This window comes from Lissotriton helveticus, chromosome 6 (assembly GCF_964261635.1).
Source record: "Lissotriton helveticus chromosome 6, aLisHel1.1, whole genome shotgun sequence".
Lineage (NCBI taxonomy): Eukaryota > Metazoa > Chordata > Amphibia > Caudata > Salamandridae > Lissotriton > Lissotriton helveticus.
In genome coordinates this window covers 399275355-399289287 of record NC_136067.1, presented here as the reverse complement: position 1 = coordinate 399289287, position 13933 = coordinate 399275355, and positions in this window count along the sequence as shown.

Sequence of the window (13933 nt, the reverse complement as noted above, 5' to 3'; positions counted from 1 at the left end):
TTGCAGTGTTGAAGATGTCCATGATGTGTCCAAATGATGTACAGTATGTAGGGCAGGATTCTTCTGTAGCACCTAGGGAGACACACCAGAACAGTCACTGGTGTCATTGTGGCATCACAGACAGAACACTACACAAAACATACACAATTCACTACTGGCATACAAGACAATGGGCTGCAGGTGCGAACAAATAGGGTTCAGGAAACAGCGAGCACACTACTACCCTCTCAGCCGGATGCCCCCTTTGCATTCTGGTACATGCAGTTCGTATGATTCAGGACAAAGTTCGGAAGTATTTCACCAAGGTTGGTGCAAGTAGGTACTTGGTATAAGGTATATCTAGACACGAGACATGACTCGTGTTTCTGGATAATATCCTTCATCAGTAGAGATCAGTTTGGGGTGGCTTTGAAGGCTGCCAAACAACACTGTGTGCAAAACAAAAGAAGAGTGTCAAATGCACAGCTGTCTATGTAAAGACACAGCGGCAAAGACTGTGAAAAGGACTGTGAAAAACCTCTATTATTGACACAATGGAAACCTTAGGGGGTTTTATAGGAAGCCCTCACTCACCAACCTGGTTGGTGACATGCTTCATCATCGGGCCCACCAGGAGAAGCCGAGTGCCTCCCTGGTGTGCTACAACGCCAGATTACTGCGGAGCTGGATTTTGTGACAGTGGTGTGAAAAGTGATGTTAAAAATGTGTAATGCTGTACCAATCACAATGATTTATTTACTGGTCAGTTTAGACATGGTTAAAAAAGGATATGTGTGGAAAAACTACCACAAATTATGATGGGAGTTTCCACTTAAAGTGGGGTCAACATGTTTCTGCCCTTTCTAAGTGTAAGAATTACGTGGGCATTCGTCAGGACCGTGTAGCGTGTACCTTGGCGGTATGGGCGCGCTAAGGCCCACCCTGACCAAAGGACGTGAAAGTTAAAAACTGGTTTATGTGTAAAAAGGTGCAAAACAGAACACAAACTACAAGTTGTGGGATTTACCTCCACTCAGAGGAACCTGTGTAGTTTGTGTAGTAAAAGATCCACGCCCCAAACAACACTAACAGGCTTCGTTGCCTCTCGGGCGCGCAGGTGCATCACCAATAGCTCATCAGCTACGGAGGCTCACAGGAGCCCTTTAACAGGAAACAGCGAGGGAGCACACTACTACCCTCTCAGCCGGATCGCCCCTTTGCATTCTGGTACACGCAGTTCGTATGATTCAGGACAAAGTTCGTAAGTAGTTCACCAAGGTTGGTGCAAGTAGGTACTTGGTATAAGGTATCTCTAGACACGAGACACGAGTCGTGTTTCTGGATAATATCCTTCAACAGTAGAGATCAGTTTGGGGTGGGTTTGAAGGCTGTCAAGCAACACTAACAGGCTTCGTTGCCTCTGAGGCGCGCAGGTGCATCACCAATAGCTCATCAGCTACGGAGGCTCACGGGAGCCCTTTAACAGAAAACAGCGAGGGAGCACACTACTACGCTCTCAGCCAGATCGCCCCTTTGCATTCTGGTACATGCAGTTTGTATGATTCAGGACAAGCAGGTACATGCATCATTGTAGGAATTTGCGATTCCTAAATTGCGAAAATTAAGGAATCTCAATTTAGGAATTGCAAATTCCTATGCATCAAGAAATCGCAAAAGCTTTTGCGATTTCTTAATGTTCCTTATTTGCGATTCCTTAATTGCGAATCGCAATTAAGGAATCGCTTTACCTTGATTCCTATGGGCCTATAGGCCCATAGGAATCAATAGGGAGGTATTCTCATTTTGCGAATTCGCAATTAAGGAATCGCAAAATGAGAATGCAATTTCAAGGGTGCAGGGGGAGTCTAAAGGACCCCCCTGCACCCCTGAAATGTCACGTAAGCACATTTTACTCACACACATGTCACAAGGCCATGTGTGTGTGTGTAAAATATAAGTTTCAAAAATGCACTTTTGTGCATTTTTTAAACTTTTCGCAAATTACCATGAAGGTTTACTTCATGGTAATTTCCCCTTCCTAATTTAAAAAAAATCATGCATAGCATTTAAGAAATCGCTAAATTTGTGATTTCTTAAATGCTATCGCAATTTAAGAAATCGCAAAAATTGCGATTTTTTAAATTGCGAAAAATGAAAAAAAATTATGCATCCCAAAAAAGGTTTTTGCATTCGCAAACGGCCGAATTTTGCCATTCGCACCGTTTGCGAATGCAAAAAAGCTTTATGCATGTGGCCCAAAGTTCGTAAGTATTTCATCAAGGTTGGTGCAAGTAGGTACTTGGTATAAGGTATCTCTAGACACAAGACACGACTCGTGTTTCTGGATAATATCCTTCATCTGTAGAGATCAGTTTGGGGTGGCTTTGAAGGCTGCCAAACAACAATAACAGGCTTCGTTGCCTCTCGGGCGCGCAGGTGCATCACCAATAGCTCGTCAGCTACGGAGGCTCACAGGAGCCCTTTAATAGGAAACAGCGAGGGAGCACACTACTACCCTCTCAGCCGGATCGCCCCTTTGCATTCTGGTACATGCAGTTCGTATGACTCAGGACAAAGTTCGTAAGTATTTCACCAAGGTTGGTGCAAGTAGGTACTTGGTATAAGGTATCTCTAGACACGAGACTCGACTTGTGTTTCTGGATAATATCCTTCATCAGTAGAGATCAGTTTGGGGTGGCTTTGAAGGCTGCCAAACAACACTAACAAGCTTCGTTGCCTCTCGGGCACGCAGGTGCATCACCAATAGCTCGTCAGCTACGGAGGCTCATGGGAGCCCTTTAACAGGAAACAGCGAGGGAGCACACTACTATCCTCTCAGCCGGATGGCCCCTTTGCATTCTGGTACATGCAGTTTGTATGATTCAGGACAAAGTTCGTAAGTATTTCACCAAGGTTGGTGCAAGTAGGTACTTGGTATAAGGTATCTCTAGACACGAGACACGACTCGTGTTTCTGGATAATATCCTTCATCAGTAGAGATCAGTTTGGGGTGGCTTTGAAGGCTGCCAAACAACACTAACAGGCTTCGTTGCCTCTCGGGGCGCAGGTGCATCACCAATAGCTCGTCAGTTACGGAGGCTCACGGGAGCCCTTTAACAGGAAACAGCGAGGGAGCACACTACTACCCTCTCAGCCGGATCGCCCCTTTGCATTCTGGTACATGCAGTTCGTATGATTCAGGACAAAGTTCGTAAGTATTTCACCAAGGTTGGTGCAAGTAGGTACTTGGTATAAGGTATCTCTAGACACAAGACACGACTTGTGTTTCTGGATAATATCCTTCATCCGTAGAGATCAGTTTGGGGTGGCTTTGAAGGCTACCAAACAACACTAACAGGCTTCGTTGCCTCTGAGGCGCGCAGGTGCATCACCAATAGCTCATCAGCTACGGAGGCTCACGGGAGCCCTTTAACAGAAAACAGCGAGGGAGCACACTACTACCCTCTACCATACGTCCCCATATGGAATGTCAATGTCACATTTACCACACACAGGTGACTGAACGTGTGCCTGTCTGTTACATCCACGCATAGCCCTGCACAACAACAGCAACCACACCAGACAATGTACACGCCGTACCTCATCACCCACCTTCAAGTGAAGTAGCGGTCGATGAGCTGCTGGCGCAGATCTACTCCTTCCTCCTCTCCACTGTCCTCATCACTGGACTCAGGTCCTTGAGCAGGTGGTGGCCTGGGTTCCTCACCATCGTCCAGGAGCAGGGGGATCCCCTTGTGGATGGCCAGGTTGTGCAGCATAAAGCATGCCACAACGATCTTGCACACCTTCCCAGGCGAGTATGCCAGTGCACCTCCTGTCCATTCAAGGCAGCGGAATCTTGACCTCAGCACGCCAAAAGTCTGCTTCATTACACGTCGGGTCCTGCCATGGGCCTCATTGTACCGGATGTCAGCCGTGGTCCTGGAATTCCTTAGTGGGCTCAACAGCCATGGCCCACTGGGATATGCAGAGTCACCTGTGAATGACAAACACCCATTGCAATGTTGCACAGCCAGAGTGCAGCAGGTAACACACAGCACCCCATATCAGTAGGCATACTCACCCACAATCCAAGCACGCACGGGATGCAGATTTTCCATTTTCCGTGGCACCTTGCTGTTCCTCATGATGTACGAATCATGTGCAGAGCCCGGATATCTCGCACACACATGGGAAATGGTCATGTCTGCAAGGCACACCACCTGCACATTGATAGAATGATAATGTTCACGGTTTCTATAAATGTGCTCTGTTGCCTGTGTTGGCACCATACCTACATGGGTGCAATCGATGCCACCAACAACATGTGAGATGCGCCCAAGGGGATAGAAGTCACCCTTCACACCGGCCAATTCTGCTCCCCTAGGGAAATGAATTTAGTGATTCCTATATAGCATCATGGCTGCAAGAACATCCCTCAGCACCTGGCTGAACATGGTCTGCGACATCCCTCCAGCGCTAGCCACGGTGTCCTGGAAGGAACCTGTTGCAAAAAAGTGGAGTGCTGCCATTACCTTGTATGTGGGTGTGACTGCAGTTCGATAGTGAAGGCGAGGCTGCAGGTGGGGCTCCAAAAGATCACACAGGATCTTTAGTGTTGGTCTGTCCTGGTGGAAGTCTGAATTATTGCAACATTCTCCATGTCCTCCAGCACTGTCAGGTGACGTAGGAGATTTGGCCTCCTCCTAGTTGAGATGTAAATTTGAAAATGTCAGTGACAACCATCATGAGATGGCCACAGCACATACCATCAATGATATCACGGAGAAACAAAGACTGCCTGAGAGATGCATGGCACAACAGGTTACATGGGTGGCCTTTTGCTACACACAGAGGGCACACCTCTCCACTGACAATACACAAGTGCCACAAACACATCTGTGAATGTGAATGCACACATACTGAACCACACAATTCACATGTGCACGCAAGGTGCGGCAACAACCGCCAATGTTTTAGAAATTACCATGACTGTATCATACCCATCTGCTGTACCTGTCACACCTCAATGCATCATGTAAAGTCTGAACACATCCATCAACACAATGATCACAGTAGCAGGAAAACTTTCAGTTGTGTGCATGAGCTGTTGTGAAAGCACCAGTCTGGTAAAATACAATACAGTGACACAAGCCTTGTCAAGGTCAGCACTGACCCACAACACATTTATTTCTTCAACATCATTAACACCAGCTCAGGAGTGTCAAGCATCATCAACCATTCAATTGCATAACTAACATGGCAGGGACCACAAACAAAAGTGTGTCACACAGAACGTAAGTCCACCTGTGGATGACATGGAAGAATGGCATTGTGTGTACAATGATGTGACCTTCACCATGTTGCTGCTGGGTACTGATACAGTGTTCACGATTGCCATAGCCATTAAAGGATACGAAAATGGCGGTACCTACCGCCTGGCCCCGGCGGTGTGACACCAGCGCCACCCCCTTCACAAGTGCGGTAGCCATTGGCATATGGAGATGTGTAGATGGCGGTGGGCATGCTGTGCTGCATGAATCCCAGTACCTACCGCCTGGCCCCGGTGGTGTGACACCAGCACCACCCCCTTCACAAGTGCGGTAGCCATTGGCATATGGACATGTGTAGATGACGGTGGGCATGCTCCGCCACCACGGAGGCGGTCACTGGATACTTTTGAAGAATGCACTATCGTGGTAGCGCACCCCGGGCACCCGCGGTGCATCACCGCCATGGAGCATTGCCTACAGCCAATGGGAGCGATGATTGCGGTGGCATGATGCAGATTTGAAAATCGCGATGGTGTGCTCCACCACCATGCCGGCGGTCATTGGATACTTTTGAAAGAGGCAGAACTGGAAAACCAATTGTTGCTGCTTTGCAGCTTCCAGATGACCAAAGGGGGCTATAGATCTGTGGAAGTGAGCCTCACATTCCCACTGCTCACAGAGCCTGCTGCCTGGGACCCTCTTCTGCTGCTGCCTGAAGATCCTGCTGCCTGGGACCCTCTCCTGCTACTGCCTGAATAGCCTGCTGCCTGGGACCCTCTCCTGCTGCTGCCTGAAGAGCCTGCTGCCTGGGACCCTCTCCTGCTGCTGCCAGAGTGCCTCATGCCTAGGACCCCTCACCACTCACTTCCACCACAGGTGTTCCATGTCCACAGGGATGGCAAGGAGAGAGAAGATCCATGCCAGTCCATTCACAAGTGTGGAGCTGGATGTCCTTGTGGACGAGATGCTGGGACAGTACCCAAGGCTGTTTGGTGGTCCCAATGTAGTGGTAAGTCACCTTGAAGGTAGCTGTAGGGCAGGGGGGTGTCAGACGTGTAGTTGTGCAGCTGCAGTATATGCCTGAGGTTGTGGGGTTGTGTGAAACTCTGACAGGCAAGCTGTCGCCAGGGCAAGGGAGTGTGTGTGTCCCAATGTCACTCTTTTCCATGCCTGGACTTGTATGTGTGAGTGGTGTGTGTTACATTTTCAGACATACAGAGCCAACGGTTGATAGCCATTTAGGTGCCAAGACAGTATTTGCATGTGTCAATATTTCTGTGTGCACCTGTAGTCTGAGTCAATGTGACCCAGAGAGTAGGTTCAGTGCCTGCCTACCCAAACGATTATACATCACCAGACTTACATGCTCCCTGCTCCAGTTCATTCACACTGAATAGTAGATATGCCCCATCTGTGCCCTGGATTACTTCAGACTTACACTCTTCTGTTGATGCATATTGTGTTGAGGCATCATGCATTTGTGAGAATATCATGGAGCCTATACTACCCAATGTGTGCATGCAATCACATATGTTTGGGCCATGCAGAGTACCCTTGGGAGGGGTCCTCCAGTTTTGGAGGGAGGGAGGTTATATGTAGTCCTGAGTCTGTGTCTTGTTACGGTACTGATAGATGTTGGTATCTGACATTGTGTAACTGGACATTTATCCTTCTTTTCTGTCATACCTGCAGCTCAATGTACACCAGTGTAAGGCCCTGTGGAGGGCCATTGCAGAAAAGGTGTGAGCCCTGGGGGTTTCCAACAGACGACGCACCCACTGTCACAAGAGATGGGACGACATCAGCCGGCTGGCAAAGCAAGTGGCAGAGATGACCTTGGGTTTGCTACAACGCACAGGGCCGCATCTTGGCAGTGACTCATCCAGACCTGGATGTACGTCTGAGGGAGCATCGGCAGCAAGGCAGGGGTGGTGAGTATCTGGGGAGGGTGACTTTTGCTGGGAGTGAATGCATGTGTACAGGGCCTGTGGCACCGGTGACCCATGTGATGTGCGTGCGTTGCTGTGATGTGCTGTCTAATGTGAGTGGCTGCTGTGATGTGTGGTTGTATCAGGCATTGGCCCACCCTGGCCTTACTGAGCTGAAACTCCCTGCTGTACTTTCGCATTGCCAGATGGGTTAGGCTCCACATGGTGATTCTTCATTGGGATAGTGTGGGGAATCCATAATGGGGTGGACTGCAGTGTCAACTTTCTGAGTTGACTTCATGTATGCCTACTTTGCATGCACCATGATCGTTGAGGCCCACACATCTGACAACAATGTGCCCCATGTTACCACATGGTGCCTGCTATGGCCTACTTGGCATTATGGACTGAAATGACCTAATAGGTGTGTGTGTTGTCCCCTCCTGTTCCCTGAAGGTCTGTCATTGGTAATAAGTGTTGTACCCTCATCATGTCCCTAGGGCAGGGGGGCACTCCATCTACGGGCAGGGTGTAGTGCTGTGTGGCATCAACATGGCTCAATCATGGCATTTTTTCTGCGTTACAGGCACTGTTGTGGTCTATGTTGTGTGTTGCTGCACAGTGATTGCAGAGTGTTGTGGTTACCATGTACATTTGGGCCTCTCCTGTACTGCATTGCTTGTAATTCGTGTGACCAGATGATGACACTTGCACAACCCTGTATCTATCTCTCATGCAGATTCGCAAGAGACCACGGAGGAACATGATCCAGAAACCAGTGGTGGTGAGAGTGGCACTACAGCAGCACCGGAGGCCTGTGACACGGAGCCCACCAGTGCATCATAGGGGGACAGAAGTATGCAGGAGGAATCTGTGGCTGAGACACAGAGTACCACATCATCTGATGCCAGCGGGGATGCATCCATGTTGGCAGGCACAGGGGATGGGGAGTCTGCATCATCATCTACCACCCACCGGCCAGTCCCCAGCCTCCCATCCACTTCCTCTGGTGCTGCCCGTATCCGTGTCACTAAGAGGGGACGAGTCACATTCGCACCTGGCACCGCTGCCCCTGCACCTGCCCCCCCTGCTGCCCTCAGTGCAGAGTGTGTTGAGCTCCTGCGCCAGCTTTGTGTTGGCCAGACCGCCCTGCTCAATGCCTTCAGCGACCATGACAAGAAATTAGGCCAGGTGATTGCATACATGGAGGGCATACACTCTGTCGTGGGTGGGCTACACTGTACAGAACAGGCGTTGTCATCAACAGTCATGTCAGCCCTTCAACAGGCACATGCTCCCATTGCAGCTCAGGTGCCTTAGTCGACCCCCCAGTCAGTGGCCACATCAGATGACAGTGTGCACCGTTCGCCTGCATCAACGAAAAGGTACAGCACAAGGAGCACACAACAGACACAAGCCAAACACTCCTGCCCACAGACACCGTCCCCACTGAAAAGCATGGCCACCCCAGAATGCACAGACAAGAGCCAGTCAGGGAAGAGCAAGGCCAGAAGAGCAATCAGGCAGACATCAGGCTCCCATGTCACAGAGGCATCACCAGCAAAAGACTCTCCTGTCACTAAAACATCACACAAACCTACCCATGCATTGTCTGTGCCCACCGAGGAGGTGTTGCATGTCAGGGGTACACCTAGGAAGAGCACAGGGACACATCCATCCAAAACATCTACCACAATTCCACGTCCATTGATGCAGGGGGAGGAGGGCACTGTAGAGACCACCACTGGCAAGAAGGCAAAGGAGGGCACTGTAGACACTACCCCTGGCAAGAAGGCAAAGGAGGGCACTGTAGAGACCACCCCTGGCAAAAAGGCAAAGATGGGCACTGTAGGGACCACCCCAGGCAACAAGGCAAAGGAGGGCATGGTAGGGACCACCCCTGGCAAGAAGGCAAAGGAGGGCACGGTAGGGGGTACACTTGGCAAAGAGGGGAAGGTGGTCCAGAGACGTAGCCAGACCAAGCGTTCCGCGGGATCCAGCACATCTCCAGAGTTGAGCCAGTGTCTGCACCTGATGTGGGACAGTTGGGGTGTGTGCCTGTTGTGTCATCACCACTTCCCATCAACCCCAAGACAGGGAAGCCATTTCATATTCCCAAAAAGTGGAAGGGCACCCCTCCAACCTCTCCCACCCACACTGTGTCACAGGTCTGCATGACTCCACCTCCACGTGCCACTATGCCACCTGGTCCACACAGCCCTCCAGCTTGCCAAGGCACAGTTAGCCCCACAGCACCTAGGTGCTATTTAGCCTTCTTCCCTCTAGCATTTTAACATGCTTTCTCCCTTTGTATTCTATGGACTAGTAACTATGCTGATTACTCTGTTTCTTATAATATGTTTGCTTGTATTAGCTAAGATACTGCGCTTGAGAACACTGCATTAGAAAATAAACATTTCAAATGTGCACGTGTCCGCATTTACTCCTCGTTCTGGATTGATATGGTTGTATAGCGAAAGAGTGTTCATGTGTTCCTCATTCCCTGAGTTGTTCTAAGTCCATGTTCTGGGTTGTCTAAACATTGGGAGTTTGTAAGAACCAATGAGACACTGATTGCTAGTCTGGTAGGGGATTTTGGGTACTAAGGTGAGTTTTGGCACACCCTAATTCACTGAGGTTCCAAGTCTCTATGCACAGTTCTGTGTAGGAGCAGAATCCCTGCGACAGGCTGGGTCCATGGCGTTCTCCTTTACTGTTTAATCTTTTTATCGCTCCTCTTATCTTTGCCCTACAGCAGCTGGAGGTCACGGTTTATAACTATGCCGATGACCTCCAGCTCATCTTCAATCTGTCTTCTACCCCTGATTCTATCTCTAATTTCCAATCTATTCTATCTTTCATCAGGGACTGGATGAATTTCAACCACCTGAAACTCAATCCCGATAAAACGGAACTTGTGGTGACAGGTGGTTGCTCCAGTCCCTGGAATTCTCTCTTTTGCCCCCCCTCCTTTGGTTCTCCTCCCACCCCTGCTTCCTCTGTTAAGACTCTTGGCATCAAGCTAAATGATAAACTCACTTTGCACTCCCAGATTGGTTCGGTGGTTTCTTCCGGCTTTCTTACTCTCCGTACTATCCGCTCCATCTCTCGCTTCTTTTCCTTCTCTGCACTCAAACTAATTATGTCCGCACTGGTCCTGTCCCGCCTGGACTACGGGAACATCTTGTTCAATGGCATCCCTCAGTACAGCCTGCGTAAACTGCAACTAGTGCAGAACCAGGCTGCCCGCCTGGCCTTTGGTCTCCCCAAATTCCACCATACCTCCCCCCTCCTGAAAACCCTCAACTGGCTCCCTGTGCGGGAACGCGCCTTGTTCAAATTAGGCTGCATGGCGTTCCAGGCCAGGACTGGCCTGGCCCCCCTTTTCATATCCTCTGCCATCAAGGCCTATGTCCCGGGCAGAGATCTCCGCTCCTCGGCACAACTTCTTTTAGCAGTACCCCGCTACCGAAAAAAAAAACAGGGTGGCTCAAAATTTTCCACTCTCGCCCCAATTTTCTGGAATTCTCTCCCCTTCCATCTTAGGTCCCTCACCCAGTATTCCAGTTTCCGCAAAGCTCTGAAGACCTTTTTATTTTCTCAGGCTCTTCTTTCGTAAGCCCTGCCTGCCTTTCCAGTCGACGTTTTAGCGACTGCTCTTGCCTAGTTGGCTGCCTGCTACTTTAGCGCCAAGAAACCGCCCAGGTGTACGTTGCGCTCGATAAATATTTTAAACTTAAACTTAAACTCATGACCGGGTCTCGGCGATCGCGCTCCGCTGTCGACTTTCTGCCTGCTCAGGCTGGGCGGTGTCTCCACTGCCGTGCGTCTGCTTGTTTGGGCCATCCTAATTTGTCGAGCGGGGCGGACGTCATTCGGCACGGCGGTGAGTCTCGATTGGCTGCCTCCGCCGCAGTGGCGGGCGCACTTTGATGGCGGTGCGCGTCCCTCCGCGGCAGACGGGAAATTACCTATGTTTTGCTATCCTAATGTGGCGGATGTGAGTACCGCTACTCGCGGGTGGAAAAAGCTGTTTTTCCTCCCGCCACCACTGCGTGCCACCGCCCGACATCCTAATGGACCCCATAGTTGTTAAAAATATCGATTTTTTATTAATGTCATGTATTCTAGTATATATTTTATGTGAGTGATGTGGTTTTTTTTGTATAAGAATTGTTGTATTTTCATTATATGAATTTTGCGCATTTTTAGTTCCATTGTGGGTTGTGGGTTTATAGGGGAATAGGATGGGAAGTAATTTAATTATATAAAATGTATTGAATATGTTTTCTTTTATTAATATTTGTATAATTATGATGTTATAGTGTTAAATGTGTAAATTAATTTATGAATAATTGTTTGATAATTAATTGTTAATTAATTTAAATTAATTAATTAGTAATTAGTTATGGTAATTGTGTCATTCATTTTAGGTGTGTGCTGTGGGGTTTATAGTTGTAAATCGCGGGAAGGGTGGGGTGTAATTTTATTTTTATTGATAAACTATTAATTTGTTGTTAATTAATTTAAATTCATTCATTAGTAATTATTTATGGTAATTGTGTAATTAATTTTAGCTGTGTGTTGTGGTGTTTATAGCTGTATATGATGGTAAGAGTGGGAAGTAATTTACATTTTATTGATGAATTATTAATTAGCTGTCAATTAATATAAATTAGTCATTTAGTTATTTATTATGGTAATTGTGTAATTCATTTTAGGTGTGTATTGTGGTGTTAATAGGTATAAATATTGGGAGGAGTGGAAAGTAATGTATTTTTTATTGATGAATTATTAATAATGTGTTAATTAATTTTAATGATTAATTATTAATTATTAATCGTAATTGTGTAATTAGTTTTAGGTGTGTGTTGTGGATATTATAGTGTTAAAGAGTGTGTAATCAATGAATGTTTATTATCTTTTTTAATAATAGTATATGCTAAATGTATTGTTAATTATGTTAATTATTGAAATACATTTTAATAAAAATGTTCATGTCTTTTTTTATTGGTTTGGTGTTGTAGCATATGAAATAAAATAAATACATTCATGCTTTACATAACTTGTTTGTGAAAATTTGTTTCTTTTAAATAAATATTGTTTATAAATGTAGTTATTATTTTTGAATATCTGTAGGTTTTTATTATATGTAATTAAAATTATATTTGTTATTTTTATATGTTTAATTTGTTTAATGGTATAGTTTTTAAATATTGTTTATTTATTTTTAAGTATATACATTTTTTAATTGTTGAAATGTTAATAGTATTTTTTGTTTTTCTGCTACCCAATACCTTCCCTACTGTTTCCTTCACTGGAGTGGCAATATTAATTTTCACCCCTCCGCTATACAGCACTTTCCCTACTGTTGCACTCACTGAAGTGGGGATAGTACGTTTTTACCCCTCTGCTATTCAATACTTTTCCTACTGTTGCACTAACTGGAGTTGGAATAGCAATTTTTACCCCTCAGCTATTCAATACTTTCCCTACTGTTGCACTCACTGGAGTGGGAATAGTAATTTGTACCCCTGCGCTATCCTGCACTTTCCCTACTGTTTCACTCACTGCAGTGGGAATAATAACTTTTACCTCTCCGCTGTCCAACATTTTCCCTACTGTTGTATTTATTGTGACAGGAAATGTACGTATTATTTTTGTTTTGATAGTTTAATGTTTTAATTAATTATAGATTTTTTTATTTTAAATTATTGATATATGCATATATTTTATTTTTATATAAATTAAAAGTTTAAACATTAAATAAACATAATAACTAAAAAAGTATTTTAAAGTAAGTATATGTATATCTATAAATGATTATGGTTGTGTTTTATTTTATTTTTAAATTAAGTTTATTCATTATATTTAGTTAAAATGTATATTAAATGTAATTTATTTCGGTAAAGATAATATTAATATTTTATATGTTTAATATATAATATTTTATTTCATGTATATTATTAAATCAATATTTTTTACATATATTTTTTAAATTCCATATTTTTGATTCACGATTTTTGTACTAGGGAATCAATATTATTACTATGGATAATTTTACTATCAGTGAACACACCCTGTCATTATGGTGGGTATTCTGTGATACAAAAGCAAATATGAAACCAACAGCACCCTGAAGAGGCAACAACGCACTCCCCAGACCAGCCCCCACCATATGGTCTTTAACCCATTTTGCCAGCTGTAGGATACCGGGATCCTGTTAGAGTTGTGCCTAAAGAGGAAAGACAAAAATGATGGGGAACAGAGGTAACTTCCAACCCCACTCCTAAAACTCCTCAGGCTGGTCCAGAACTGAAAAGAAGAGACAGAATCATAAAGGAATTGTAGCACACTGTGTGATAGGCAGAATGCTTTAGAAGCCTTATTACCCTTCAAGGACAATAGACTATGAGATATGTTGTTCTTAGACTGGGAAATACTTCTACGGACACTCTGAGAGAGGAATCTGAAGAATTGATAAGAGAAGACGGAAGGGGGACGAGACATAGAGACACACTACAATATGATGAACCCCCAAGGTGTAGCAGGGGCAGAGGAAGAAGGGGAATGGTTAGAAAGGCCAAACAGGGGTGCAAATGACCAGGACATTAATCGGAGACCATATAATTTCTGCCTGCGTTCTAGGCTGGGGGTTAGTACTGGCAGTAAGGGACACCTTGGTTGAACTTAAAAGCTTGCTAAATTCTCTGGCGAGGGACAAAGAAAAGTATTTCTTTACCAGAGCATCTT